The sequence below is a fragment of the Lampetra fluviatilis genome, chromosome 1 (genome assembly GCF_964198595.1).
Source record: "Lampetra fluviatilis chromosome 1, kcLamFluv1.1, whole genome shotgun sequence".
NCBI classification, from domain to species: domain Eukaryota; kingdom Metazoa; phylum Chordata; class Hyperoartia; order Petromyzontiformes; family Petromyzontidae; genus Lampetra; species Lampetra fluviatilis.
The window spans coordinates 11,354,081-11,381,863 of NC_136275.1; the positions used below are offsets into that span (position 1 = coordinate 11,354,081).

A 27,783-nucleotide genomic window follows, 5' to 3' on the forward strand; every position below is an offset into this window, starting at 1 on the left:
TGTGATCCAGCACAAGGAGAAATGGGAAAGCTGTAATGTGAGAAGAATGAGCCAAGCGTTACTGTTGGTGACGCTGCTGCATGCTTTGACATTGACAGATGGGCGCGTGAAATGCAGAGCAACTACGACGTGCCAAGGCTGTACCAAATGAGGTTTGCTGAATTCGAACAGGTGTTTACTGTTGCTATCGGACTTTTCAGAATCCATTGGTTGCATGTTCCAACCAATGGATGTTGAGGAAGAAGTTGCAGTTGAACATCTTAATCCCCGATGATGTGCCACGGTAGGATGTCGCTCGACCCCCCTCAATATAGACGCTCATCTTTAGCACAAAATGCTATCAGAAAGGTCAGTGGCCTAACTTCAGGTGGCCGATAACCTAACATATATGAGTGTTTAATTGTTAGCTCACCAAATGTATGTTATTTCATACAGAGAATGTCACTGATATTATTAATAGCAGATTTTACGTTTCCCCCACCACAATTTCAGCACTGCACAGGGTGATCCAGATGTCATGTCACCCCCATTTACATCTCTAAAACTTCATATTTTAAAGTAAGGTTTATTTAAAACAAAACAAAAAGAATGTGCAAAGGAACAAACTGTTAGGGGTCAATAAAATTGGGGGTCACAATACATCTGGACCACCGGTACAATCGCAACAGGCATGTTAAAAGGTGCTCTGAGATTCTAGGGATTTATGTGATGGATAGATACAAATCCTCAAATCAATAAAAAGTCTGTCTCCTCAATAGATTGTTTTATAGTGCTCATCTGCATCACCAGTCTGGCTCCAGCGATAGAAATCCTTCCCTCTAGAGCAAATACCATTCCTGCTACAGGACAACTGCGGTTAATGTTGTATTAGTAAATTGTATTAGTTTTTTTAACACCTACATGGATGATGGGCTGAATTAACCTACAACCCATATTTCAAATAGCAAAGATACACTATGTTAGTCTAGTGTCAGGAGTGATTGTATTATTATCTGCAAAGTTGCATTGCACGTTTTCTGAATTTAAGTCCACGATTGTGAGTTAAGTAGTTTTCACTCATTTCCATGTTTATTTACCTTTCAGCCTGCACTGGAGTGCTCGGTAAATGTTTTTGTTTATGAAGGAAGAGCAACTACTAGCTCATCATTGAGCTCCCGATATTCATCGTGCCATTAACTTATGAAGTGGACTTAACAAAAAACAATATTGAATGCTCAGAGAGCCAAATGAAGCTCTTCTAACGGCCTTAGGAGTAACCTTGGAACCATGGGGCTTCCTCTGTCTGTGTTATGAGCAACAGGCATTGTATGCATGGCTTTCTACATAGTTCCCCAAATTTCATTGGTGTTTTTTTGGCAAGGCCTCCTCATGCACTAGAGTGGTGAGCTCGAGTGTGGGCATGTGCAGTAAAATATTTTCCACCTAATAAAATGCAAATTCTTGTTTATAAAAGCACTTCATAAGTTAGGTTCGGTTAAACCCTCCAAAATATTTAGTTTAATTAAAACCTGATAAAAAATTATTTTGGGGAAAAAAAGAATTATTATGATAATAAAACACAACTTCCACCGCAAATCTAATGCAAAGGAAGAAACGATGCTGACCAGGCACGCACCTCTGATAAGCACTGTTGGCTACGTCTGGTGCAAAAGAAGTTCAACATATATACATACGCATATAGCAATAGTTGAATTGAGAAAATTCCAATTGGGCCCCGTTTGGAAAAGCTGTGCATTTCTGAGTATAAACACCTCTAACCTCTGCAATGCACCATGCCAGTGCCTCTTAAATCAGCCTCACAAAGTATCATTCAGCCGGCTCTACTGCCAAATATGATTGACCTTGGGAAAGAATGTGATTGCAAGTACAAGTAATCCGACATTAGAATCCCAAAGCCACGTTTACATCCGCAATCCAGGCGAGCTTGGCAGCTCATAATCATCTTACATCAAAACTGCACGCTTTTGGCCATACCTACTCAGTCTGCCCTCTCGACCAGCGATTGGCTATTTATTGCGTGTACACTTCCACCCAGCACATAAAGAAATATTACCAGCCTGGTTTTCTGAATTTTGGTGAGATAGCCCAGAACCAAGCTCCAAAGTGCAAATGCTGTGCCATTTCCATGCGATTTGTACTTGGCAATCAGACATGGGGGTGTCATTTGTGCATTGACATCACCTTGTATATCCATAGCTCAAGCGAGCTTCTATTAAGCAGTGCTGGTGCAGAAACATGATTTTGCCAACTAAAACTTAGTAATTATTGGATCATCATGTCTGGTGATATTTTTTTTTTTACAAACATTAATGATCAAACAAAAAAAAACAACAGTTGGCATGATGCTCTAAAAATGGGTATTGAGCTTCAGTTACACTTTACTGGAATATTCAAGAAATATATGTATAGCATGCAGCTTATTGTATTTATAATGAATTATTGTACCATTTATAACACAATGCATTGATACATAATGAAACAGTTGTCATTGAAAAATAATTAAACGGATATGTATTGTCATAACAATATAATACAAAGCAAGTTAGATAGACATCACATCTAAATGCAACCACATCTCAAGATGCTGTACAAAACGTTGTGAAATGTGAATGCTCGGGATAGGAGTGTTATTTATGTTATAAAGTGAAAAAGATAGTCAGAGGCAGAGAAGCAAGGTCTTGAGTCTAAACTTAAACATGGTTCGGGAGGAGATGGCACCAGCAGCTGGAGGAAGGGGGTTCCAGACTCCAGGGTCAGACCAGAATAAATGACCTCCCACTGAGCAAGGTTGACTGGGGGCATCAACAGAGGGCTTTGGTTGCTGGAGTATAGAGCGCATGGACGGAATTCGAGTGAGATGAGAGGGGAGAGGTAGGCAGGTGTTAGTCCATGAAGGATACTGAAGATGGTGGCAGCAATTTTTTTATTGATCTGGATTTCGATTGGGTGGAATGATGGGAATATTAGAGTGTTTTGTACTCATGAGTGTAGGTGGGTAGTCTGGTAGTGACATTTTAGATCTTATGGAGTTTGGAGGTGAGGGATTTGAGTAGGCTGTAGAGCAAAGGGTTGCAGTAGCCAAGTTAAGGTGTGGTGAATGCATGGGTGAGGGATTTAGTGGGATTTGGAGGAAGTATGGAGGCGGTTTTGTGTAGATGGAGTTATCAGGCCTTGCCCAGTGGAGATATGTGTAAAGAAAACAAGAGTTTGGGATTAATGACAACTCCAAGTTTGCACACACTTTTTGCCGGTGTGATGTCAGAGTTTCGGAGGTATGTGCTGGTACTGTGGTCTTTAATATGTATGGATTTTTTTTTATCAATGAGAGTTTCAGTTTTGGCAACATTTAGTTGGAGGAAGTTATAACCAATGCAAAATGAGACCACATCAAGGAAGGATGTGAGTGTGGACATTAAGGTTGGGATTATAGAGTCAGTGGCCATGTAGAGACGTGTGATGGTCTTTGTAAAATATAAAACCCTAATTACCTGGTGTTTTAAACTAAACTATTTAACCCATTACACCCTCCTCAATATCAACCATATTAACAATTATGGAAAAACATGCACTAACAAGATTAAACAAATTAAACAATCTAAAAAGATGTTAGAGAAATATACCTTCTGATAATAAGGTATTTTGTGGTTTAAAACATCGTGATACCTGACTAATGTAGCAGCATATGTAGCATATGATTGGAAACATACTTGAAATGTTTGGTCTCAAGTTTTAAGGAATATTTTTTTATGAATTGTGTTTGAAAGATTCCTATAGTTAAATATTCATGATATACTCTAATACGGTACTGTAATTGGAATAATGGTTGAGGGCAAGGTCATAACATTAAATTGGCTGCCGATTTAAATTCTAAAAGATTGACTTTATGGCATTCACGTGGATTTTCTTGTTACTTTTATTTATTTCAAATACATTAAAATTGCAAAAAAAGTTGCCTGCACTCGTCATAGAATTTTTGGAATGCAGATGATGGGATAAGGAGTGACCAAGAGCTGTGGTGAGCTGGAAGTTCACATTGATGGTTATTCAACCTGAAGGCATTTCATACCAGAATTACAGGTTAAAAAACATAAAAACTTACATTTTTGACCGGGCATGACTCTCAACCCGCACATCCTTCCGCTCGCCCCCTCATTGGTTACTGTGAATAATCCTCTACACCCCCCCCCCCCCCATAAAAAATAAAATCAGCCGTCCCGGCTGCTAACATTAATTAAGAAAATCACGGTGGGGCGACGGCAATCAGCAGAAGAATAACAACAACAATTATAACAATAACATGGGAAGTGAAGAGGCAAGGCCGTCTGCAAAGGAATAACAAGGTAATAAGGCAGAACGGCAAGTGCAATAGAAGGCCTCCATTCCTCGGTCCATTGTGCCGACCACACCGTCGGCGATGACGGATGTCTGCTGATAATACGGGCCCAGAAGGAGGCGCTCAGTGGAAAAGAGCGCCTCTGGACCGTGTTCCTGACGCCGGTCCACTCCCACGAGCAGTATCCTGCTTGTGCGAGGGCGGTGCGTCCTCATGTGTCAGTTCTCCTCCCGACGATGATGAAGGTGGCTGCTCAGCAGCTAAGTGGTGGGGTCCTGTGGGCAGAAGAACATAATCTTCTTTGTGCCTAGGAGGTCACAGAGCTCCTTGAGCAGTTTTGAAGAAAATGTTTTACCCTGGTCCGTAAGAAGTTGCTCAGGGGCCCCCTTGTCTAACACATACCCGTGCAAAAAGGCATCGGCTATGGACGTGGCCAACTGATCAGGCAAGGGCCACGCCATGGGCCAGCGGGTGAGGTACTCCACCCCGACCAAGAGATACTTGTGGCCCCTTTGAGAAATTGGAAATGGGCCGAAAATGTTAAGGGCCACAAGTTCGTTAACGCGTGATACCTTGGTCGATTGCAGGGGGCGCTGATCGTACAAAACCGGAGGCTTTTGGCGGATGCAATCCTGACAGCCCTTGATGAACAGTGCTACATTGTCCTCCATGCCCGGCCAATAATAGTCACGTTTGATGGTCAACAAAGTTTTCCGAACAGCCACAACACAGTACCTCTGTAACTCCGCGTCCCATCACATAAGGAGGCCATCATGAAGGGCAATAGCTGGGGACCCCTGCCAGAGCAGACTTATGGTCGGACGGTTTATTGCGGCGTTGTAATTTCAACAGAGAGGTATCCTCCATCTACAGGCGGGACCATTCACTGTGAGTAAGGCCCAGTCCCCGATCTGCAGGTATTGGCACTTCCTGAAGAGCAGCTGCACCGGTAGTCGCGACCAACTGAGGTGCGCTCCCAGCTGCAGGCCTGCAGCGACTAGTGCCCATCGCACATTCACATCCACCGTCCTGGTGCCAACAGAGACAAGGCATCCGCGTTACCATGCTGTGCCCCCTTTCTGTGAATGACATCAATGGAATACTCTTGCAACACTTAGAGCCAGCGAGACAGCTGACCAGAAGGTTGATCTATGTGCAGGGAGTAATGCAAGGCAGCATGATCCATACAGACGATAAACCGCCTACCATACAAGTAGGGCCTGTACAACTTCACGAAGTAAACAATGGCTAGCAGCTCTCTACGCGTTACATAATAATGCTGCTCCGCGGAGAACAACACGTGGCTGCCATAGGCTACAACCCGTTCGGTGCCGTCGACTACCTGGGAAAGCACAGCCCCTATGCCCGTGTCGCTGGTGTCAGTATCCAGGACAAAGCGCAGCGAGAAGTCAGGGTAACCCAGGGGAGGCGCGTCAGCAAGAAAATCCCGAAGCTCGAAAAATGCTTCCTCCTTCTCCTTGCCCCAACTACATTTGTGGCCCTTAGCAGATAGCGCATGGAGTGGTTTGGTAATGGTTGCGAAATCCCGGACAAAACTGCGGTTATACGAGGCAAACCCCACAAAACTGTGAACCTCAGAAACAGATATAGGGGTTGGTTCAAGCACGATTAGACGCAGTTTTATCAGGGTCAGTGGCAACCCCCGATGCGCTCACCACATGACCCAAATACTTCACGGACGACTGCAACAAGTGGCACTTCTGGGGTTTAAATTTGAGGTTAGCAGTGCGCACCTTGACGAAAACCGATCTCAGGCATTGCAAATGCTCTTAAAATGTGCGGCTGAAAACGATAATGTCATCCAGGTATATGAGACACGAGTCGTACTGGAGGCCGGCCAAGAACAACTCCATGAGGCACTGAAAAGTGGCTTGGGCAGAATGGAAACCCATAGGGAGCCGATTAAAATGGCACAAACCCTGGGATGTGCAGAACGCGGTTTTAGGCTTTGATTAATCGTCCAGTGGTAACTGCCAGAATCCTGACAAGTCCAGGGTCGAAAAGAACTGTGCAGCCGAGAGAGCGTCCAGCGAGTCATCCATGCGGGGAAGCGGGTAGGCATCTGCCACAGAAATTTAGTTAAGTTTACAAAAATCAATGCAAAACCAGAGACCTCCATCCCATTTTTTTTACCAAAACTATGGGGGCCCCCCATGGGCTATTAGAGGGAGAGATGAGGTCCGCCGCCAACATTTCATCGACAGCAATGTGGACATGATCTTTTTCTCTAGGGCTTAGCCAGTAAGAGTTCAGATGAATGGGGGGCGAATTTCCCGTGTCTATATGATGAGACTAGAGGGAAGTTCGGCCTATATAAAATTTTCCTTGAATAAAAACGTCGCCAAATGTATTTAAAAGCGCCCGAAGGCGATTCCGCTCATCAGGGAATAAGTGCGGATTCTCCAAGCAAGGCCTGTCAATCCACGCTCCGTCCAAATCGTTAGACCCAACTATGCCACCCACAAGACCAGTAACAGGCACGGCATCTCACGCAGAATGAGCAGGGGTCGCGTGCGCCAGAACGGTGCCCGCCTGGATAACCACTTGTGACGGACCTCCGTTTAAAACTTGTAAAAAGGTTTCCTGGTTTTCCGCCGCGACCGTCAGGGCCCCCACCAAGGAAGAGCTTCGTGACAAGGAATTAAAGGGGGTCAAGAGGACTTTCACCTCAGGAACTGGCAATTGCAGGTGCTTCCGCAACCTCAAGGGCACAAGCATTTGAGTACCCAGTGAAATCTTCACCGATGCCCTAGCCAGAGCCTGGACACTGGCGGCAACAGAAGTCAACCGAGTAGGGGAATCAAAAAATTTCAATCGGTGGCCCGATGGCATCTCCATACACCCATGATCGACTAAGATCATGGCACGGCCAATATCTTTGAGACCAAGAAGGGGCCCACCAATTCAATGTCCCCAGTTCTTACAGAGGTGATAATCTGTCCCAAAATGCCCAAACTTCCCCCGTTTGCGGCTCCGCAAGCTCTGGTGACCGGGCTCAACTGACCAACGTAGTGCGACAAAATACTGAAAATCATGTATGATATTATGGTGGCGGACGCGCCCGTATCCACCAAAATACATACCTCAACCCCCTGAACATAACCAATAACCACGGAGGAACCTGCCACGGCTGCCACCACATGATGTGAGAGTGCATCCCATTGCTACACGCCCTTTGACCACCCGGTGACCGACAGCAAACTTTGTTCGTGAGATTTAATAAGGTTGGGGTGACAAGGCGATCTGGTACCCGATCCCCGCTAGATGGGTGAGGTGCGGGGAGTGACCAAGTGGGTGATGCGTCGCGACTTGCCTGTGGGCCAGCGGAAGAGGTCGATGTGGAGGTGGAGGAAGACAGAGTCCTAACGAAGACCCCGAAGTCGTTGCAGCAGCCCCTGGCAATGTTGCCCGGCTGGCCACACCTGAAGCAAGTGGTGGGCATAGACCCTCGCAAAGAAGGAGCCCTCGCCCACCACTGCTCTCCCGGCCGATGTCCTCTAGCACCTCTCCCGTGCTGGTCGCATGCGATGAAGGCGCAAGCCTGCTCATCATCGTGTGGCGTGATGACCTCCTTTGTCTTCAGTTCCACCATATACGCCGCTACACCAGGCCACTGGCACAGGCCGATGGGGGCCTGAATGCCCTGGGCCACTTTAAGAAAGAACAGATCGGCCTTCTCCGCAATGGACAGGACGACGCCCAGCTCCCGCGCCAGCAAAAGGAGTCACTTCAGCGCCAGGGAGTCGAGCGCCGCTGTGTCCATGTTAGGGTAGGCCGCCTGCCATAGCGCCAGCAGTGCACTGCAGAAGGCAAGAGGCGTCTCGGCCTCCCCCCGCCTCCGCAGCAAAAATCTTCGGCGTGCGTTAGATGGCGGATCAAAGATCGCGGCCATCTGAGCACATGCCTGAGGAAGTGTCGCCTGATCCATGGCTAGGATAGCATTCAACACGGCCAAAGAGTAGTCGTCAAACGCCATCAGTAGGGATCTCAGCGCCTCCTCACTCGACCACCCTACCGAGATGTATGCTGCTTCGAAATGGTGCCAGAAAGACGTCCAATCACCGCCAGATGCGGTAAATGGGCGAACTGGAGGCAGGCAGCGAATTTGGAAATGATTCGTACTGTAGACCGGCACGAGCGCTCCAAACCTTGCGATCGGCGGCGGCTGGGCAGCAGAAAAAATGGCGGCCAATTGCTGCATTGCTTCTGACGAGAAGATGGCGCCCGGTTGCTGCGTCACACCTGACGAGAAGATGGCGCCCGTTTTTTGCGTCATGTTTGACGAAAAAAAGGCGCTCGACTTCTGCGTCGCACCCGAAGAAATGGCGGGACGCTGCCGCTCCAACTCGGCGATGGCGTTGTGCGGCTGGATCCCCGCCGTGGACACCCACACGACTAGGTGCGCAGCAGACTCCAGCAGCTGACCGAGTTGGCCGGTGATGGTTCGCCAGTTCTCTGGCGATGGCGGCCGGTCGGGACCAGCAGCCCCCTCCTGCATTGGCTGCAGCAGCTCCACAGGGCGCATCTCCAGGGCCCCGGACTCCGGGGGCGTCGTGGGGACCACTTCTAAACTGTCCTCCTCATCCGACTCCACTACGGGTAGGTTCTTGTGCTTCGCAGCTGACTTGGACATGACGGCGAAGGTTGTAGACCACTTCTGACACCACATGTTGTGCAGTACAACCACGTGGAGACGAGGAATACTATAAGGGATGTTGCCGTTTTTTAAAAAAACTCTCACACTCGGCATCCTACACTCACACCAGTGTAGGTGCACTCTATCTTGGTCCTTCACTCGGACACTGAATAACTATGGACCCTTCCCTCGGCTATCCCGTTGGCTCTCTCACTTATCTGCACGAAGCGGGGGATCAGCCAACACCACTCTGCGATGAGGAGAGAGACCCTTACTCCAGCCGGTCCTTACCCTGGCCCCCAACAACGACCACGCCTCCGTCACAGGGTCCCCCTTAAAAACCCATTGAGCGGCTCCTCCCCCCAGCTCGGCCCCGCCCACTTTCCCGAAAGTGTTTTCCGAAAGCCCCTTACGTAACCCGTGACGTTACGTCATCCTTGGCTCTCAACCCGCTCGCACCTCCTTCCGCTCGTCCCCTCACTGGTTACTGACAATACTCCTCTACACATTAACCCTCTTTTATTAGAACAAACAGGATAACTCCCAGTATTTACTTCCCAGGGGAGAGGTTACTCACATGCTTTATGGAACCAGAAAAGCATTATAATGTGGACTTGGTAGGTAAGAATATCTTCCACCCAGCCTAAGAGTGTTCAATGCAGCATTAGGTGGCAGGGAAGGAATAAAGTAATGTTTAAACATACACAAATTGTGTCTACATAAAATGGTTTAACTTCAAAGGACAATCGCAGTTTGCAAACAATTTAAGTTAAATTGGTAGTTTCCTGAGTGGAGTGCACTTTATGGTCGAATACAGAGACCATATTTCTCTGTGGTCTCTGAATTTCACATGGAAAACGCTCAACGGCTAATGAATTTGAAAACATTTGCTCAACATTGACGGACAAAGGCATATTGCTGAGCCTCCTACAACAGAGGGCAGCAGTGTAAAGGGATACGACTAACGTCTCAAACCCGTCAAGGCAGCTGCTGAGGCAAACAAGAGCTGACTTTAATAAAGGTAGCATAAGGCATTCAGACATTAATTAATGGACATGAAAAACATGGATTTGAAAAAAGTATGATTAGCCTGCAACAAAACCTATTGATATTTGCAGTGTAATTAATATTATGGCTGACTGGATTATTTAACATTTTACTATAAATACGATAAGCCTGTCTTCAGCTCTCTTTTTACACGAACTGTAATCTCAAAGTATAAACATGTTTTGTGTAACTTACCTGTTTGCTTTGAAAGGGCCCATATTAATTTAATTTGTCAATGAAAAGTAGCAGTTGTAGGTATTTGTGAATCTCATTATTCAGCTAAATATTGTCAAGAGTTCTTATTATCCTCATACCTAATCAATCTTCTGCTAGTTCAACGGATCAGATGGCCTGATCAATTTTGGTGAATGTCCAGGTGGAGTATATTTCTTCCGAATTAAGAGAGGCATGCTGTGCAAATGAATGCCCTTCAAGCTTCATCAAACCAACACCGTTACAGTACAGTCCTGTTTTCCCCTTGCAACAGTGGTAGACTGGCAGTTTTTTTTCATAAAATAGGAATTCGACCGCACAAATATCACATTACACTGATACTGCAGGAACAAAGTAAATTAACTATGGAGAAGCCTCTCATCACTTTCCCTAGTGTAGATATGGTCCTTGCTTATGAAAAAGAAGCGACACGCTATCATGTTTTCCCCAGCTTGATGTGACATGTGTGTCAGATATTTAGAGTTATTTTTATTTTGCAATTGTTGCTCTAAGAAATACGAAAGGAATGTTTCTGCCTTACACAGAGTGAGAGCTCTTTTCAGCCACTACAACGCTAGTTTATTGCTATTATACTATTATTGCTGCAGTGATCATTGCTGTTGTAATACAACATATGAACTGTCAAGATACAAACAAATACAACCACAGTATCAAAACAATAAACGCAACTCATACTAGAATAAAAATTATAGCTGCTGTATCAACTAACTCCAGCTAGCAGCCACCCTGATCAATACGGCGGTTGTATTAAAGATACAAAATACTTTCCGTCTGCTTCATGGTGGACACGATTTGATCCCGTGATGTCATTAGCGAGAGCAGGCCATTATGGGCCAGCGTCGTGTTTCAAATTTGTCAAAATTGGCAAATTTGAAACGTCACATTGCAAACATCACCCCTGGTGCAAAAACTTGGCAGGCCCCTCCTGAAAAAGGGCATTGAGAGGCTTTCCTGGGTAAACAAGCATAATAATTAAATCACGATAACAAACCAAACAATGCATTAATTCAAAAATATATATATATACATTATCAAAACCAATGTTTTAATATGGAACAGTTACAGTGAAATTGTATGAAGAAAGTAAAACAAAAATACAAATGAGAACGGGTATTCAAATAATTAAATATACTCTCACCAAGACTATTCACTGCGACATTAGAAGAGTTGTGGAAATTTGATTATAGATGTAAAGGGAAAAAAGTGGAATTGAGCAGGAGATGTCACTGGAAGCGTTGATTGATTGCCAGTGGACGACTAGACTGGTGACAGAATAGCAGCTGAAGGAGGGGATGCGCTTGAGAGGATGACCATTTGCCGAGATGGAGCAATGAAATCTAGTCATCTGCAAGAGCAAATAAAAATTATGGCATCACAAGACCATGAAGGATAGGAATGTGTGAGGCACTTCATCCAGCAGCTGATAGATCATGGCTGATCATTATGATGACATGGAAGCTTATGCATAAGCAAATATTGTATTTTTATTTTTTACATGCAACTGGAAAAGCATTTACTTGAAATAGTAAAGAAGCTCACTTGCTTGACTTTATTTTCAGTCCACTTGCTGTAAAGGAATTTCCTACCATAAATTTTATGTTTATATCTGAAATACAATTATTGTCCTCTTGAAAGTCCCATAAACGACATGAACGTTGTTCAAACAGGCAGCTGTGACCAACCGATGGAGACCGACGAAGGCTTCACGACAGCAGCCTCGGACTCGTTGCTGCCGCTTGAAGTGCACAGGCTCACCGAGGAGGTGGCACTTGCTGCCCAGTTAATCGAAGACACTCCCGAGAACGGTGCTGGCGACCAGGACGGTGAACAGGAGGTGTGCACGTGGCGTTCCTCGGGCTGCTACGCTTTGTGCACGGTGTGCAACTTGCAGCTCAACTCCGAGGCTCAGGTGCAGATGCACTTCAATGGCAACGCGCACCGTCGCCGACTGCGGCAGATCACGGCCCAGAACGGCGGCACAGGTAATCGACGACACCACAGTGGGTGAAACGGCAGACCTGTCGAGGTTTTCACGGTTGCCCTGTGTCGCTTTCCAATGCCAAGTTTAGGCTGCACGCATGGCGCAACCCGAAAACACGTCGGAGAGCTGGAAGATCTCTAAACGGCAAAGAAGTGAAGTAAAACTCTGTGACATTTATGAATAAACTAATATGTTAATGCAGGGACCAGGTTCATGCGATTTGTGTGGATAAATAAAGGCAATGCTTTCCAATTCATCATTTTATCGAACACCTGAAATGGCTGACACAACGTATGAGGGGATGATATGGAAAGCAATACGCTCGATTACTTTTGTATCTCCATGCGCTATGTTCAGCCACTTCCTGAGCAACAGCAGGAAGTAGTACAGCAAATAGGTGTCTGATAAGTTCCCTCTGCAGTGGTTTACTCGTATGAGTGTGGTTTTCACCTGGCACTCCATTTTCTACATCACTCAAAACTAAATTGGATTTTTTCCAAATAAGTCTTGAATTTTTTTTTTTACAATATTTATAAATGCCTTCAAGGTCATATTAAATGGTTATTTCATGTTTCATATTTGCTTGGTTCTAATGAAATAAGTCATGGCGAGGTGTAGTGGCATCAATGGCATGTGCTGTGATGACCTCTTAAATTGCCTCGTTTCAAATTCATAGCACTCCACACTTTACCTTTTGCCAACACACCTTGCAATGTTAACATAATATGGCCTACTGCAGTTAAATATACCCAAATGTAGGATATCGATGATTAAATATAACAATAGATTAAAACTATAACAGCAACAATCATGATAATAGGGTGTTCCCCTTTAGTCTGGCAACAAAACAGGTGTTAAGATGTTAAAACACCAAACTGAAACCTTTAACAAGGAATCATGTCTGCATTAACCACAATACTTGTGGTCAGAATGCAAACAAAAAACATACTCTGATAATATATGGTGTGGACCAATCAGTTTCAAGGACAATGCATATATTTTTCCTTTTGGCTCTTTCGGTAAAGTCACGTAGAAGGGAAATAATAAAATAATAACAATAAAACATAATAAAATAATTCTCACGACGTTTCGGCCACAACACAAGCAGCCGTCCTCAGGTGAAGAACAGGTCTGTCGGAAAGACAGCGTCTGAAGACAAACTGAAACCTTTTACAAGGAATCATGTCTGCTTTAATCACAATGCTTGTGGTCAGAATGCAAACAAAAAACATACTCTGATAATATATGCATTAAATTTCGATTAAAAGCTTTCGTGACTGCAGGTATTCATCGTCTTGGTTCTTTCGGTAAAGTCACGTAGAAGGGAAATAATAAAATAATAAAATTAGACAGCGTTTTCAGACGCTGTCTATTTACATGGCTGATGCAGTCATCTCGTACACCTTTGGAAAAAGATGCGGACAACAATCACAAGCTATGGACCACATTTGAAATAATTGCTCACTCCAATCATTTTCTGAAGACATCGCAGATTGACACCACGAAGCCACTTCCGGAGTTATCCGTAGGGTATATGAATGTTACAAAATAAGAATAATGCTACATTTAAATATGTTGACTGTACTTGTTTGGGGTGTTTGTTGTGGTCCTGTAATGTTGTCAGCACTGTATATGTCAGCGATGCACTGCCTCCATCGCATTTTAAATGGACAGTGTCATTGGTTCTATCAGTGTTGCCCAATCAATATATTTTAATTACTAATTGAGTTTAGCATGCTCCAGACATTAATATTTGCTCCATTGCTGTATCTATCTCAATTCTCGGTGGCTTGGCGAGACTCAAGTAGGTATCAGCGGCAAAAGAAATGTAATGAAAATTGGTGATTTCATGCTTCAAGAGATCAATGATCGAGACATATTTTGAGTGGATGTGAGTGGGCATGTGCTATGTGTGCATTGTGAGACCCTGGTGCTGCAATCTATATGCCTTAATCCTTTTGTTTTATGCCAGATTGGTCTCATAATTTTGGTTATGCAGTTTAACGATGCCAACAAGCTATAATGGTGCTGCATTTAAAACGTATCTGTTGACAGATGCTAAATGGACGTTACAGATGACAGTGTGGCCTCCCGAATATCTGTTTTCTTTCGTTCCCAGCCAGCAAGCCGTTTGTACTCGATGGCTTGCAACCCAAAACCGTGTCGGTATTGAGTTGGAAGTCTCTCTCTTTCATTTGATTGTTTTTTTCTGAAGCAACAGTTAAGTTCGAAAATTGTACGTGATACGTTTGATATCTTGATTTGAAGATTTCGTGACTGCAGGAATCCATACTCTTTGGTTCTTTCGGTAAAGTCACGTAGGTAGAAATAAAATAAAATGAAACATATCACGACGTTTCGATCGCAACACAAGCAATCTTCATCAGGTGGAACAACCACAGCAAGAAAATGCTGAAGTAGGCGAGAGAGCTGCCGTGGCAAGAGGTTATATAGGTAAGAAAGGGGGAGGCAAGGGGAGAGAGAGAGAGGGGGGTAGGGGATGGGGGGGCTGCGTGAGCGCTAGGGGAAGAGGACGTGAGGCTGGGGGGGAGTGGGCTGGGCTAGAAGTGTGGGATACGGGGGGAGGGGAAATACAAATGTACTAGTTTGATATGTTTGCAATGCTGAATTGCGGCCATGGATTTCGCAACATTGGAATTCATGAATAATTTTAAGCATTTCCCATGTATTTTTTTTTAAATAAACTATTACCAGTTATTAATAGAATCTTGTTTGTAAATTAAGCGTGAGCTGATCACCCTCACATATGAGTAAGAAGATTATATTTATGACAGGTAAATCATTGAAAGGACGCTTTATCTTACAGTGATTTAAATAAATACTCTAATGTTATATACTTTTACCCATCTGATTGGTCTGTTAAGTTGTTTCAACTTTAAACTTAACATCTTCTTGTGTTCTTATTCTCAGGTTTGTGTGGCATTTTTAGACGCAGTTGTATTGAAATGCTTTTACAAATGGATATTTAAATATATTTTCTAAAGGATTTTTATTGAGAGCATAAAATTGTTACCTTAATGTGATGGTTTTGCTCCCAAGAAACACATTTTACAAGTTGGTTTTGCTTGGAAGAATACTGATTTGATTTCTAATTTTGTCTTTACTCGAAGTCATTTGTATTTATTGTTCCACGATTATACTGTGTGTTCTTGCGATCTGAACACTTGTTCTGTGAATGATTCAATATCTGTTCTGAAAAACAACAATGTCCAAAGCCCCCTGGGTTATATTTTTTTTAAACTGGATTGCGCACTATTTTATGAGGTTTATAATCCTTTACTTGTGTAATAACGACTCTGTCAGGCTTTCTTGGTCTCCGTTGTCGTTTATTTAGGTTCTTCGTATCGCACCCCCGCTGGTCTTCGGCCGGACCCGCGCCGCCTCCGCCGCGCGCCACGCGCACGCTCCGTGTGGCCCGCACTCGCTGGTGGCCGATCCGCTCTCTCCGTGTGCCCCGCACACGCCGCCAGACACACCGCTCGCTCCGTGTGCCCCGCACACTCCGCTAGTCACTCACTAGCCACGTGTGCCCCGCACACTCTGCTAGTCACTCACTAGCCACGTGTGCCCCGCACACTCTGCTAGCCCCTCACACACCGCTAGCCCCGTCTACCCCACGCACACCGCTGGCCGACGGTGTGCGTAGGTCTTCGACCCCGTGGCAGATGGCGCCGCTCCACCACGTGGCAGATGGTGCCATCTCCCGCACTGCCCAGCGTGGCTTCCCCTATTCTCGCTCCGTTCCAACTTCCCGATCTCTTCCGGCTCTCTCCCTATATCCTTTCCATCACGTGACCCTGACTCCTCCTTCCCGTACTGCCCCCGTCTCCGCCCCCCGTTCACCTCGTCTCCCATTGGAGCCGAGTGAGCAGTGGCTCCTCCCACACGCTCCGTGTGATTGGCGCGGAGGCCAGCAACCATCCCGTTTATGCTCGCATTACACTTGTAAACTTTTGTTTTTCAATTATTATATTCCACATACTCCAACCTCTGCAAGGATTTGTGTAGTCCTACAATGTGTTAAAATATGCAAATGCAAACTGTGACTTTTTGTAAAGCGTTTCATGAATGTTTAATGATCAAGGGCTACTTTACGTGCAATGAGCCTTGTGGTTACAGGGCAATTGCATTAGTGCCCATCAAGGTGCAAAATCGTCGACCATAATGTAATGTGGGATTTAATGATCAACAAAGATACATCAATGACTGATCGTGGTGATGGGAACAGTTGCATGAGAAATATATTATCGCACAGCCATAATAACATCATTTTGTCTCAAAGCTGAAAATTGGAAGTGGGTAAGGATGAAATTAAATGGTAAAATGTTCCAGCACATCACTTTGTTGCACTTTCCAAGTGTTGCACTAACATCACATGCTACATACTGAACTGTCTTCAGAATTAGATGACAGTTCTGCGTGGGTATAGTCGAAGATTTTGCATTTTATCTCCATTAAACAACCCTTGCCGCTGGCTCATATGCATTTGAATAGCTGTCCATTGTCTAAAAGTACCATCTGTATTATTGCTGTTTGTTATGTGAACGTTAAAACTAACACCTTTTCAAAAACATAATATCCGTTCTCTTCAGAAATTTGTTATTCACACCGCATTCGTCCCATTCTATCTGGTGCCCGTACTCGGGCTGTTCTTGTTTGCCTGGCTTCATCACTGCATGGGCTGTGGCTAATCCCTGCCAGACGTCTCCTTGTTAGCTCGTTCATTAGATATTACGCGACGAAAATATTGTATTACCTTTGTTCTGGCTGGGTTATTGTGTGCCTGTGATATGACCTGACCACACTGTCTTCCATCAATGAGATGGTTTTCATTGCACATTTCAGCTGTATAATGCATTACTCTATTAACTAAGCAAACACTTTAGCAAATTAAGCACAAATATTTAAATTGACACATCAGGGCCATTTGTTGCCTTGCGTACTCTCGTTATTTGTACAAGCATGACGTGGTACCTTCCAGTCTCATTAAGCCAGTGACAACCAGGTGAACTCAAAGGGATATCATACTCTCCACTGTAAAGGGCAACCCCGAGGGCTCAGGTATCGCATTCACTTTAAAAGCGGGGCAGGGGTAGACACTGAGGTATCACGTTTTGCCTTTTAAAGGCCAGCAGGGTAAGCTCGTGTTCTTTAAAAAGCAGCAGAGTAGGCTCAGAAATAGCACGCTCAGATCTGGGGGATATAAGCTTAGAGGAAACCTGTTTTCCTCTTTAAAAAATGACTCGTTCAAAGGTGGAGAGTCTAGCATTGGCTCCATTTCAAAATCAAATCCCAGCTTTTGGTCTCGTACTGTGGTGTTATCATTGCAATGCCAGACGCCCACGGATAAGTGGCTATACCGACTCCCAATTTTGTTTGCCAAAAATCTGACTCGGTTTGTGTGATGCCACTTCAGGCAGACATCTTGTAGACCGAGTTTCCTAAATGCACCTCAAGACCATCCCCTCTGCCTTTTTGTGAGTGCACACCTGACATTCAACTTGCAGATGTTCAGCGACAACAATTACAAAGTGAGTATGAAATGGTGTTTACCCAGAACGGAAATAAAACTATTTCCACTTGAATGGTTGTCGTTCGTACAGTCAATAATAATATAATCACCATATAATAGGCATTCAAAGCAAACATAACACGATAACACTACAAAGGATTTTAAAATAACTGAAATTCAAACGTGATATATTGTAAGATACTTGTGTACTGTCCTTCATGAATGATGGATACAAAAAACAGACTTAAATACCGTATTTGTATACAAATTACAAGGGGTTGTATTTTCTAACCTCACGCAAAACACGAATTTACAGGGTGCTATTCCTGAATGTTAAAACACCTTTTAAGACTAGATTACCCATTATTGCAAAGTTTGCGCGATTACTGCACTTAGTGGACAGGTATCCGATTGGTATCTGCTAAGGTCAAAGCATGCTGCTTAGGTTGTTATCGTGTCCTTTGGTGTGTGAGATATATTTCTGCACACGATGGGGATTTATGAATAGGCTCTGTTGATATTATCCTCATACGTTAGAACCGTATATACCTTGGCTTCTTTTCCATATTCAATGAAGCTAAGCTAATTCTGTTTTCAGGTTTTGGGATCTGGCAAATGTTTGAGACAAACTATCATCCGATGTTCCTTTGTCCTATGTTCAATTTTCAAGCTTGCATCCATCGTCATTTTCGACAAGGTGGTGTTTGTATTTTGATACAATATCTAATTCTGAAATCAATCATGAGCAGGCATTTTAATATGGCCATCTCTCATGGTTAGTAAATGCTATGCATTACCATAGGAATACGATTGCATGGCAATTCATTATTGTGCAGAATTTCTATACAAACTGAAATATATATGTTGTCTGTTAACTAGTGTTGTTGTACTGTAATATGACTAAGATGAGCTACTTTTGTTCATGAAAGAGTATTTTAAATAATTAAAGTTGAGAATAACAGCCACATGCTGATCAGCGTGGTGGGGCGAACAGTCTCTTATGATTATTTCATACAGCCATCATGGACGCCACTTTGAAGCCGTCTATATTATAAATCTCAACTGCCCGACAATAATCTCCAGCCCATTTTATATTCAACGTTAGGAAACATGATGCTTACTTTTTACATTGTAATCCTCATGAGTGATGTAATCAGCACACCACCACCACTTTGACTCCAGAGATAATTAATGAGAAAAGAAATGTCTAATGCACCTCTTAAAGGCTGATGCAAAAAAATGTGAATATTTGAGATAATGAGGTTCCTGCAGAGACCATATGTGGAAATTAATGGAATCGGAGTCAATACATTTTCCCGCTGTGTTGCCAGTTTATCCTTTTAATGTCCACACTTGCTAATGTACCCGGTAACCTCAGTCTGCTCACCGACAAAAAAGTGATTGATAGCGTGGGGAAACAGGAGGCAATTGGCCTCCAAGGTGGGGAGCGGGGCCCACAGGAGTGGGCTAAAAGCAAGGGGGCCTGTGGAGGGGGGGGGGCAAGTAGAGAGGGGGGGGCAAGGGGAGAGGTGGTAGCTGACGGGCAATGCCTCGTGGCTGGCGACGGCGGAATATCAAGTGTGTTCCACTTCAGTTGTAATTGGCAATGGGGGGTGGGGGGTTCCCATCCCATTCTTCATTATATCCACCCTCCGTGGTTTTCTAGAGCAACAGGGCACATCATATTTACTGCAATGTACAGTATATAAAGTATGCTAAATATTAAGTTTGCATGTTATTGTGCTAGATATTAAAATCGTTACATTATCTAATTCATAGTTAAGTTAAAAGCATGCATTTTAAAATGTATTTGTCTTAAAATGCCTGACTTACAAAAAAAACATTTGCAGCCATTGGTCAATCCATTGCTGGACGAAAGCCTCCTATGTTTTTCAGACCTTTGTGCACGCATGTATGTTGAACTTCTTTCGCGCCGTACATAGCCAACCTTGCTAATAGGAGGTCAGTACGGCACTTCACACCGCCTGCTGTTGAGCACAACGGTACTGAATAATCATGTTAAGAATGGCACGGGCCTGATGCATCTGCTTTCTTTAACCCGCAACATCAGCGTGGCCAGGGCAAGACTTTCCCTAACCCTTCCATCTCCTTGACCAGGACTGGGCCTCTGCCAGTCCGGACAGGTGCAGGCTTTGCTCCATCTGTTGTCCAAGCACCCAGTTGCGGACCACTTTTTTGAAAATATGTACACAATGCTGGCATGTGGTCTCGGTGTTAGCACTCTAAATTTATAACTGTGAAGTTGGCTTTGGTGAAACTGACCCCCTTCGAGAGTGTGTCCCCGTCGTGGTGTGAAATAAGCCAAGAGCGATTTGAGGCAAAGGTATTCTTGACTCGTGTTCGCACTTCACAGCCAGTGGGGAAAGTGTGATGATGATGATGATGATAAGCACGACTGGCTACGTACGGTGCGAAATAAGTTAAACACACAAACATAACATATATTGTGGTGCTATGCGTACCACACTTCATTATATGGGCGGGTCAATCGCAGTTATCTAATTAATCTGCTTTCTCATTGGCGTCCTCTGGTCTAACACCGTTTTGAGACTAGGCTCAAAAGCTAGCTGTCTCTGGTGTGGACCAATCAGTTTGAAAGACAATGCATATATTATCAGAGTATGTTTTTTGTTTGCATTCTGACCACAAGTATTGTGGTTAATGCAGACATCATTCATTGTAAAAGGTTTCAGTTTGGTGTTAAACACATCTTAACACCTGTTTTGTTGCCAGAAAAAAGGGGAAAACCTATTCTACTACTTTGGTACTGGCAAAGGAAGTCCCATGATGTATGTGGCTTCTTTGTTTTCTTCTCATGGGATTGGGTAGATGGCTGGTTCACATTTTGTTTTACAACAGTTCTTATTTAAACTAGATTCGAAGCTTTCGTGACTGCAGGAATTATTCTTTGGTTATTTCGGTAAAGTCACGTAGAAAATAAAATCAAATAACAATAGAATACGATGTTTCGATTGCAACACAAGCAACCATCATCAGGTAAGAATGAATGATAAAACACGGACACGGAAACAACATAGGCAGACACACCGAGCGAGACACACACCTAGACAAACAGAAGGACAACGAATCTGTGCCGAGGCCTTAAATCGAGAGAGGGGGGAGGGGCCGGGGCAGAGAGGACAGTGGAAACTACCAAACGTTTCTTGTCCAGCGTGGCTCTGGCTCCCAATGTTAAAAAATTTCAAATCATCAAATAAAACAAATATATATGAAAAGATCGAACGTAAAACTCAAACATACCTTCCGCATTTCGACTGTAACGTTTGGTTGAACAGACTTAAGTACTGTACTCCTACATAGCCATACACAAACACACAGCAGCATGTATATCTATATATATACAGTACTGTGTATATAAATATAAATACATATTGAAGCATTGCACTTCTACAGAAACGGAGACCAAATTTTATTGGTGTCCAAAAAGCCCCTCCACTGCCCATATATCTAATCAACTGTGTGCGCTGAAGTGTGCATTCGCTAAAATTGACGATGCCAGCTTTCTCAAAACATGCCCTGGGTGCTGGTTATAGGCAACAGCCTGTCTGTGTTTTCCATAAATGCAATGTCAAGAGAGACATTACATAGATGCATTTCACTTGACACACATCATTTAAGTTGTTTTTATATTCTTTATAAAAAAGTAAGTGCCAAAATTAGTTGGGGAACATTTGCATACTTTTTTTGCAAATGTCAAAATCAATACGGAACCATAACTTTGCACAGGGAGAGAATGATGTCTATCGTTTGTGTATGAATGCAAAACGAACTACCAATTATGAGACTTCCATAAACGTTCTGCGAATAAGTGGCAACACTGAATAATAAATGAAGTGCATACATTTGTATAAAACACAATCTATTGTACTTTATTATTTTGTTGAGATATGAGCATGTCCAAAAAATTACGCACTCAGAATTGAACTATGGCAGTAATAAATATCATAACTTCATCTTATCAAGAACAACATTAGCCTTGCCAAGTAAAAATGTCCCCTGGGGCCATTATGCATACGATCACTGTTTTTCCCCGTTATCACGTTGAGCATATCACATTCAAAACCACTGCACTGCGAATTTGGGCTGTGCTGCTTCTTCCTCATAAATATAATTTTCACACCTGCAAGTGATAATTCGTTCATGAAATGGCGGTATTTGTTATATATAGTACAGTACATGGGCTCTGATAAAAAAATAAGTAGCTAAAAGTGTGGAACAAAAGCTGCATTGGACACAAAGAATAAAGGAGTGATGAGGAAAGCATGAATCAGCTAGCAAATTAACATTATAGATTACCTATTGACGGGTTAAAATAAGTAAGTGGTGGAGGTCATATAGGTAGTCATGTAGTCACATTTAGTGATGGAATGGCAGCCAAAGGAAAGACCATGCCTGAGAGGAAGAGCACTTCGAAGATGGAGTCATGAGTACCAGTGAATAGAACATGGCTGATGATTTGTGTGCATGTGTATGCCATTACGCCACAGCTGTCGTTGCGATATATTAGTCATATTTAGTGAGTCCCTGTTTAATAATATCTTAAATGGCTCTTAGTGGCTACCTTATAATTACATTTGGCAAGCAACCCATGAATAACTAGTCTTGGCTATTGTACCAATTTCCCAAGAGATTTGAAGATTTACTTAGAATACAGTACTTGCATCCTTGTTTCATATACTTTTATTGGAAATACCGTATAGTTTTTTCGTAAGAAATCATTTGAATTCATTGAGATTTCTTCAGATTTTTATTATGATAGAGACATTGAATTATTGTGCAACTTTAGCTTGACTAGTCTATTAGCACGAGCATACATGTTTTATTGACAGCTTTTCCTTTGGCATCACTTTGAATGACAATGACAAGTATTTTTCAGACAACTGGCGCATTAAAAAGTACATTTTATTTATAGAAAAAAATCACCAGTGGGGAAAAAAGCATCAACTATAATGCTTGGCAAAGCCAAAGCCTATGCGTTGTAAAGGAGAGTGTGCAAGGTGTTGGATGCAGATAACTGGGCCTCTATTCACAGCCAGTGCTGAAACTCCCAGCGCCGCACGGTCGGCACAAGAAATTTGCGATACAACACACACGTGCCCATTGTCTTTGTGTGCTGTGCGAGGGTGGTTTGTTCTAATCATCATTCTGCGCAGCTTGCTTATGTCCCCAACAATATTTTAGATTAAAAAAATCTGCTACTTTTTTTTGTTAAAACCCTAAACCGTTTTAGCTCTCTGATGTTTAACACGTAGGCTTTCGCGACCAATATCTATGATATAGGTGTTTTTGGGTAAGATCGCGTAACTATAAATGTGTCGTTAAACCCGCCACCACCCGACACAGCCAATTAGTAAGGATTGTCACGTAAACAGAACATGCCAATTCGTTACTAGTACAGCACATCGGTGTGTTGGAGAGAAAATCCACAACATTTACAATCTGAGTACGACGTTTTCGCCAATAATTACCACTAGCATCATCAGGCAGATAGCCAGATTTGATGTGTTTTTTGGTTCTGCCGCATGATATCCCACGTTTCGCTCAACGAGTGGATTCAGTTTACTGCGTCTTTTTTTGCGCCACAAGCCGAACATTGAACAACATGCGGTACAACCTGAAGGCACATCAAAGAGCTGCACAGTACAAGAAACATGTCGAATATTTGACTTAGAACTTTCGTGGCTGCAGGAATTCATATTCTTTGTTTTTTTTCGGTAAAGTCATGTAGATAGAAAAAATAATAATAAAAATAAAAACCACTACGTTTCGATCGCAACACATCATCATTTTTATGCGGTGGGCTCACACGAAATTTATTTCTCTAAGATGAAGGTACTTTGCAAACCCACTAGCTATAAACTAAAATTTGTTCATGAAGCCATCCATATATACAGACACAGACAATTTCAACCGAGAGGATGGGTACAAACTTAGCAATCATTGGAAGGACATGATCAACCAGTTTAAGGCATAACTGGCTGTGATGTTCCCATCCTGTCACCTTCTGATGTTAGTTGTTATTTTCAGCTCTGCGATCTTTCAGTAACATGCTAATCTCTCACATTAACACAGCCACCTCAGCGCGCTCGCCGTGGAGGCCGCTCTCCAATCTTACATTAACATGCTCATTTTTACCTGGCAGTCCTTTAATTAGTTGAAACCCACCACCAGCGCCGTCGTTGACCATCACTTACATTAACATTAGCTGCCCCGCCCATGCTGCAGACACTTGGGCTACGCCCATTTAAAAACTTTATAAACAGTTTGCCTTTAGAGGATACAGTAATTTCCTTTTCCTGATGACAACCACTTGTGTTGCGATCGAAACGTCGTGGTTTTTCTTTCTTTCTTTTTCTTTCTTTCTATCTATGTGACTTTACCGAAATAACCAAATAATATGTTGACTATATTATAACTTAAATAGTGCCGATTGTTTCCCGCCACTTGATGTGTTTGGCCTTTGAGCTTGTCCTCAGCAACCATTATTTAAAACATGAAAAACGTACACAGTGTTTCTGTACAGACAGGACCGTTTATTTGCCAATACTGTAAATGGCATATGGATGTTGAAGGACTAGTGGCATACAGGTTGTGTCTCGCATATGCCGTTTGCTTATTGCTTGCCTAAACGTTGACACACCAGGATAGTCAAGTGCCTTGTGTCACTCGAACCTTGCAAGGGTTAAGTCGATATATATCTGCACGTGACAGGCAGGAGGGGTGTAAATAAAGACGGTAAAAAAACTCCCTCTTAATAATGCAGCTTATAAATCATGCACACATCCCCGTAAGGCAAGGAGATGAACAAAGACAGATCATTTGGTGCTAGCTGCAGGCGACACCGATAAAGTTACAACGTCCAAGTTTAAAGTGGCAGTTTTTCTGCACGGCACCTCTCGGCTTACCCTCCGTTGTAAACGTACTGAAGCTTGAACCATCAATAAACATTGCATCGTGGGTTTTGGTTAATGTTTGCTTAACGTGTACAGCACCAGATGCCCTCGGTAGTGGGTTTCATTGGTGGAAAAGCAATGCAAAATCTCACATTCCAAACGTCTGCCTGTGAGACTGGTCCAAATTACACTGTTTGTACATTCCCGCATTGTTGTGACAGTCGTTTGCATTGTTGGTGTTTCACGACTATGCAGCGTAATTGAGTATCCTGGATATTTCCTTCGAACTTGGACCAGAGATCGGCGCCGGCTCCCACTGATGGGCATCGGGGATTTGCCCCGGGTTTGCGGATTCAGATTACAGCCTCTGCTATTCAGAGCAGCGGAGCTTACGGAGATGATGATGGACTCCCTGCCTTTGGACGACGAGCAGCCTCACACTCCAATATCTTCCCATATACTCAACCAATGAGAGCCACTTCAGCAAATTAAAAGCTTGTGAGGGAGCCAATTGTTCCATATGAAGCCCTTTCCCACACAGTAAAGCTTCTCCCTAAGGCATTCTCAACATTTTACCCTTACTCCCCCCCCCCCCCACACAGTGATGGAGAGAGGGAGAAATCCTGCGAGCCACCCAATGACTTTCATGTCACTGCAGTGTATCACTTAAGACATCTGCGGAGCACACAATGTGAAAGATTTACCGGACACGTACGCAGGGTATTGTATTATTTTTCATGTTGACTTTGACGCGCAGTGTTCACATTTAAAGGTGACTCCAAACGTCCCGTGTGTGTTGGTCGAAGTAATGGGTGGTGCAGTTTAAATCTTTTCGCAAGCTGTGGGAAATGAGAGATAAAAACGTGCATTCGTAACACCAGAATATGCGTTATCTATTTGCCAAAGGGTCTGCCTGGCAGTGATTACACGGGGCTCGTGGTGGGTAAAGTGAGGGCCAATGGTCATGCTCATGAAGTCTTTAGATGAGTGGCCATGAGAGGACAGTCCAATGTCCTTAATATCCACTGTGCACACTCGCGGCGGGGGGGGGGGTAAACACATGCCTGCAAGACACCATGAAAGCAACCAGGCTCGTAAAATTAAAAAACAAATTCTGTCTTGTTCTGTTCAGTTGGACTACCCTTTCGTGTAAATATAGAATCAGTTTTGTTCGCGTTCATATAATCATTCCTAATGTTTTGAATAGTTAATAGCTGTGTACTTGCCAAATAGGCTTCCACAGTTACTGACAGTTATTGGTCGTTATTCCAAGTAAAAAAAAGCTATAATTTCATGAAGTGCTTTTAAAAAAATCCGTACGGTTGTATCTAATCAACAGTGATGAATATAAAATCGTATTTCACCAAAAGCTGTTCATCAGTTTTGCACGTGGCAGTGATGAAATATTTTTCAGGCAAGGTGAACACATTTGTTCGACCTCGTGTAGAGCAAATAGAAAGAGAGGTGTTGTTCTCAGGCTTTGTGGGCCTCAGGTATAGGCGTGCTGTGAACAGACAGCTATTTTGTAGCATCGAGGAGGCACTGACGTGTGTTCGCGAGCAAAATGTCATCAGGTACTTCCCTGGCATGTTCTCCTGGGTGCTCGGATTGTATTTCACACACACGTCGATTGATAGCGTGTATGAACAGACCACTTTGCCTTGGCTCGAGCTTATCTTGGACCAGGGAGTAAGGGCCAGTTCACGCCGTGAGTTTTAAAAGTTGAGAGACATTAGCGGTTCATATGCTCATACGAAAACAACAACAAATCCAAACACGTTTTCTGACCGAATAGATAGTTAAACTTTCGCCAAAATTGTGCTTCAAATATGCACAAGTTAACGGTTTTCTCCAGTTTATTTCCCAATTTCAAATGACGAAATGTCATCCTGCGATGCTAGATGAGCAGTCCTGTTGGAAAGCAATACTTGCATTTCATATGAGCCATCTTCCCCATCTGTGCTCATCCTGGATCTGCAGTCACCGATGACTGCACACCATATTGTTGGATATGAGCCCCTTACCCCACATAAGTAGGTTAAGGATTATTGAAGATTTTAAATATATATATATATTACGCATAACCACACATTTTAGAATGTGAGAGATGGTTCAATCTTAATTTTAGAACTTTCGTGACTGCAGGAATTATTATTTGGTTCTTTCGGTTAAGTCACGTCTAAAGATAAAATAATAAATTAAATTAAATAATAGAATACGACGTTTCGATTGCAACACAAGCAATCATCATCAGGTATAATGAAATAGCGACATAATATCTAACCAGAAAACTATAGACAGACATATTAGCAGACAGATATCACAAGATACATACATAGCGAGAGCAACACAGTTGACAGAGAGGGGTGATCGTCTCTGTGGGGTGGCCTTAAATAGACAGAGGGGGGGGGGCGGAGGCAGAGAGAGGGAGGGGGGTTAGAAAAAAATAGCATATCAATGAGTGGTCCAAAAGAAAACGTGGTGCTGCGAGTACGATGGCACAGCAAGCAAGCCTGAAAATCAGGAGAAAGACACACTAAAATTAAATAACCTAGTAAAATATCGAAATGTAATGTAATACAACACAGAGGGTCGGTCAACACACAATTAACGCATAGCCTGGTTGATTACGTATTTCAAAGATTGCTAAGTTAGAATTTAATTGTGAACATTCTAAAGAGGACACAGGCAGAGAAAACAAGTCGCCAGAGAGAGAGAAAAAAGATAAGCTTAAAACTTCCCCGTAGAAGTGGTTCAATCTTAATTTTAGAACTTTCGTGACTGCAGGAATTATTATTTGGTTCTTTCGGTTAAGTCACGTCTAAAGATAAAATAATAAATTAAATTAAATAATAGAATACGACGTTTCGATTGCAACACAAGCAATCATCATCAGGTATAATGAAATAGCGACATAATATCTAACCAGAAAACTATAGACAGACATATTAGCAGACAGATATCACAAGATACATACATAGCGAGAGCAACACAGTTGACAGAGAGGGGTGATCGTCTCTGTGGGGTGGCCTTAAATAGACAGAGGGGGGGCGGAGGCAGAGA

General features: G+C 43.3%; 1 pseudogene across 1 annotated transcript in view; it reads left to right on the forward strand.

The window, feature by feature from the left end:
* LOC144932304 (zinc finger protein 385D-like) overlaps positions 1–27,783 on the forward strand; it is a 127,887-nt pseudogene that overhangs the window by 26,037 nt on the left and 74,067 nt on the right. The window contains exon 2 of the transcript XR_013636897.1: positions 11,939–12,253. The product of XR_013636897.1 is annotated as a zinc finger protein 385D-like (transcript). The remainder of the gene's footprint in view (positions 1–11,938; positions 12,254–27,783) is intronic.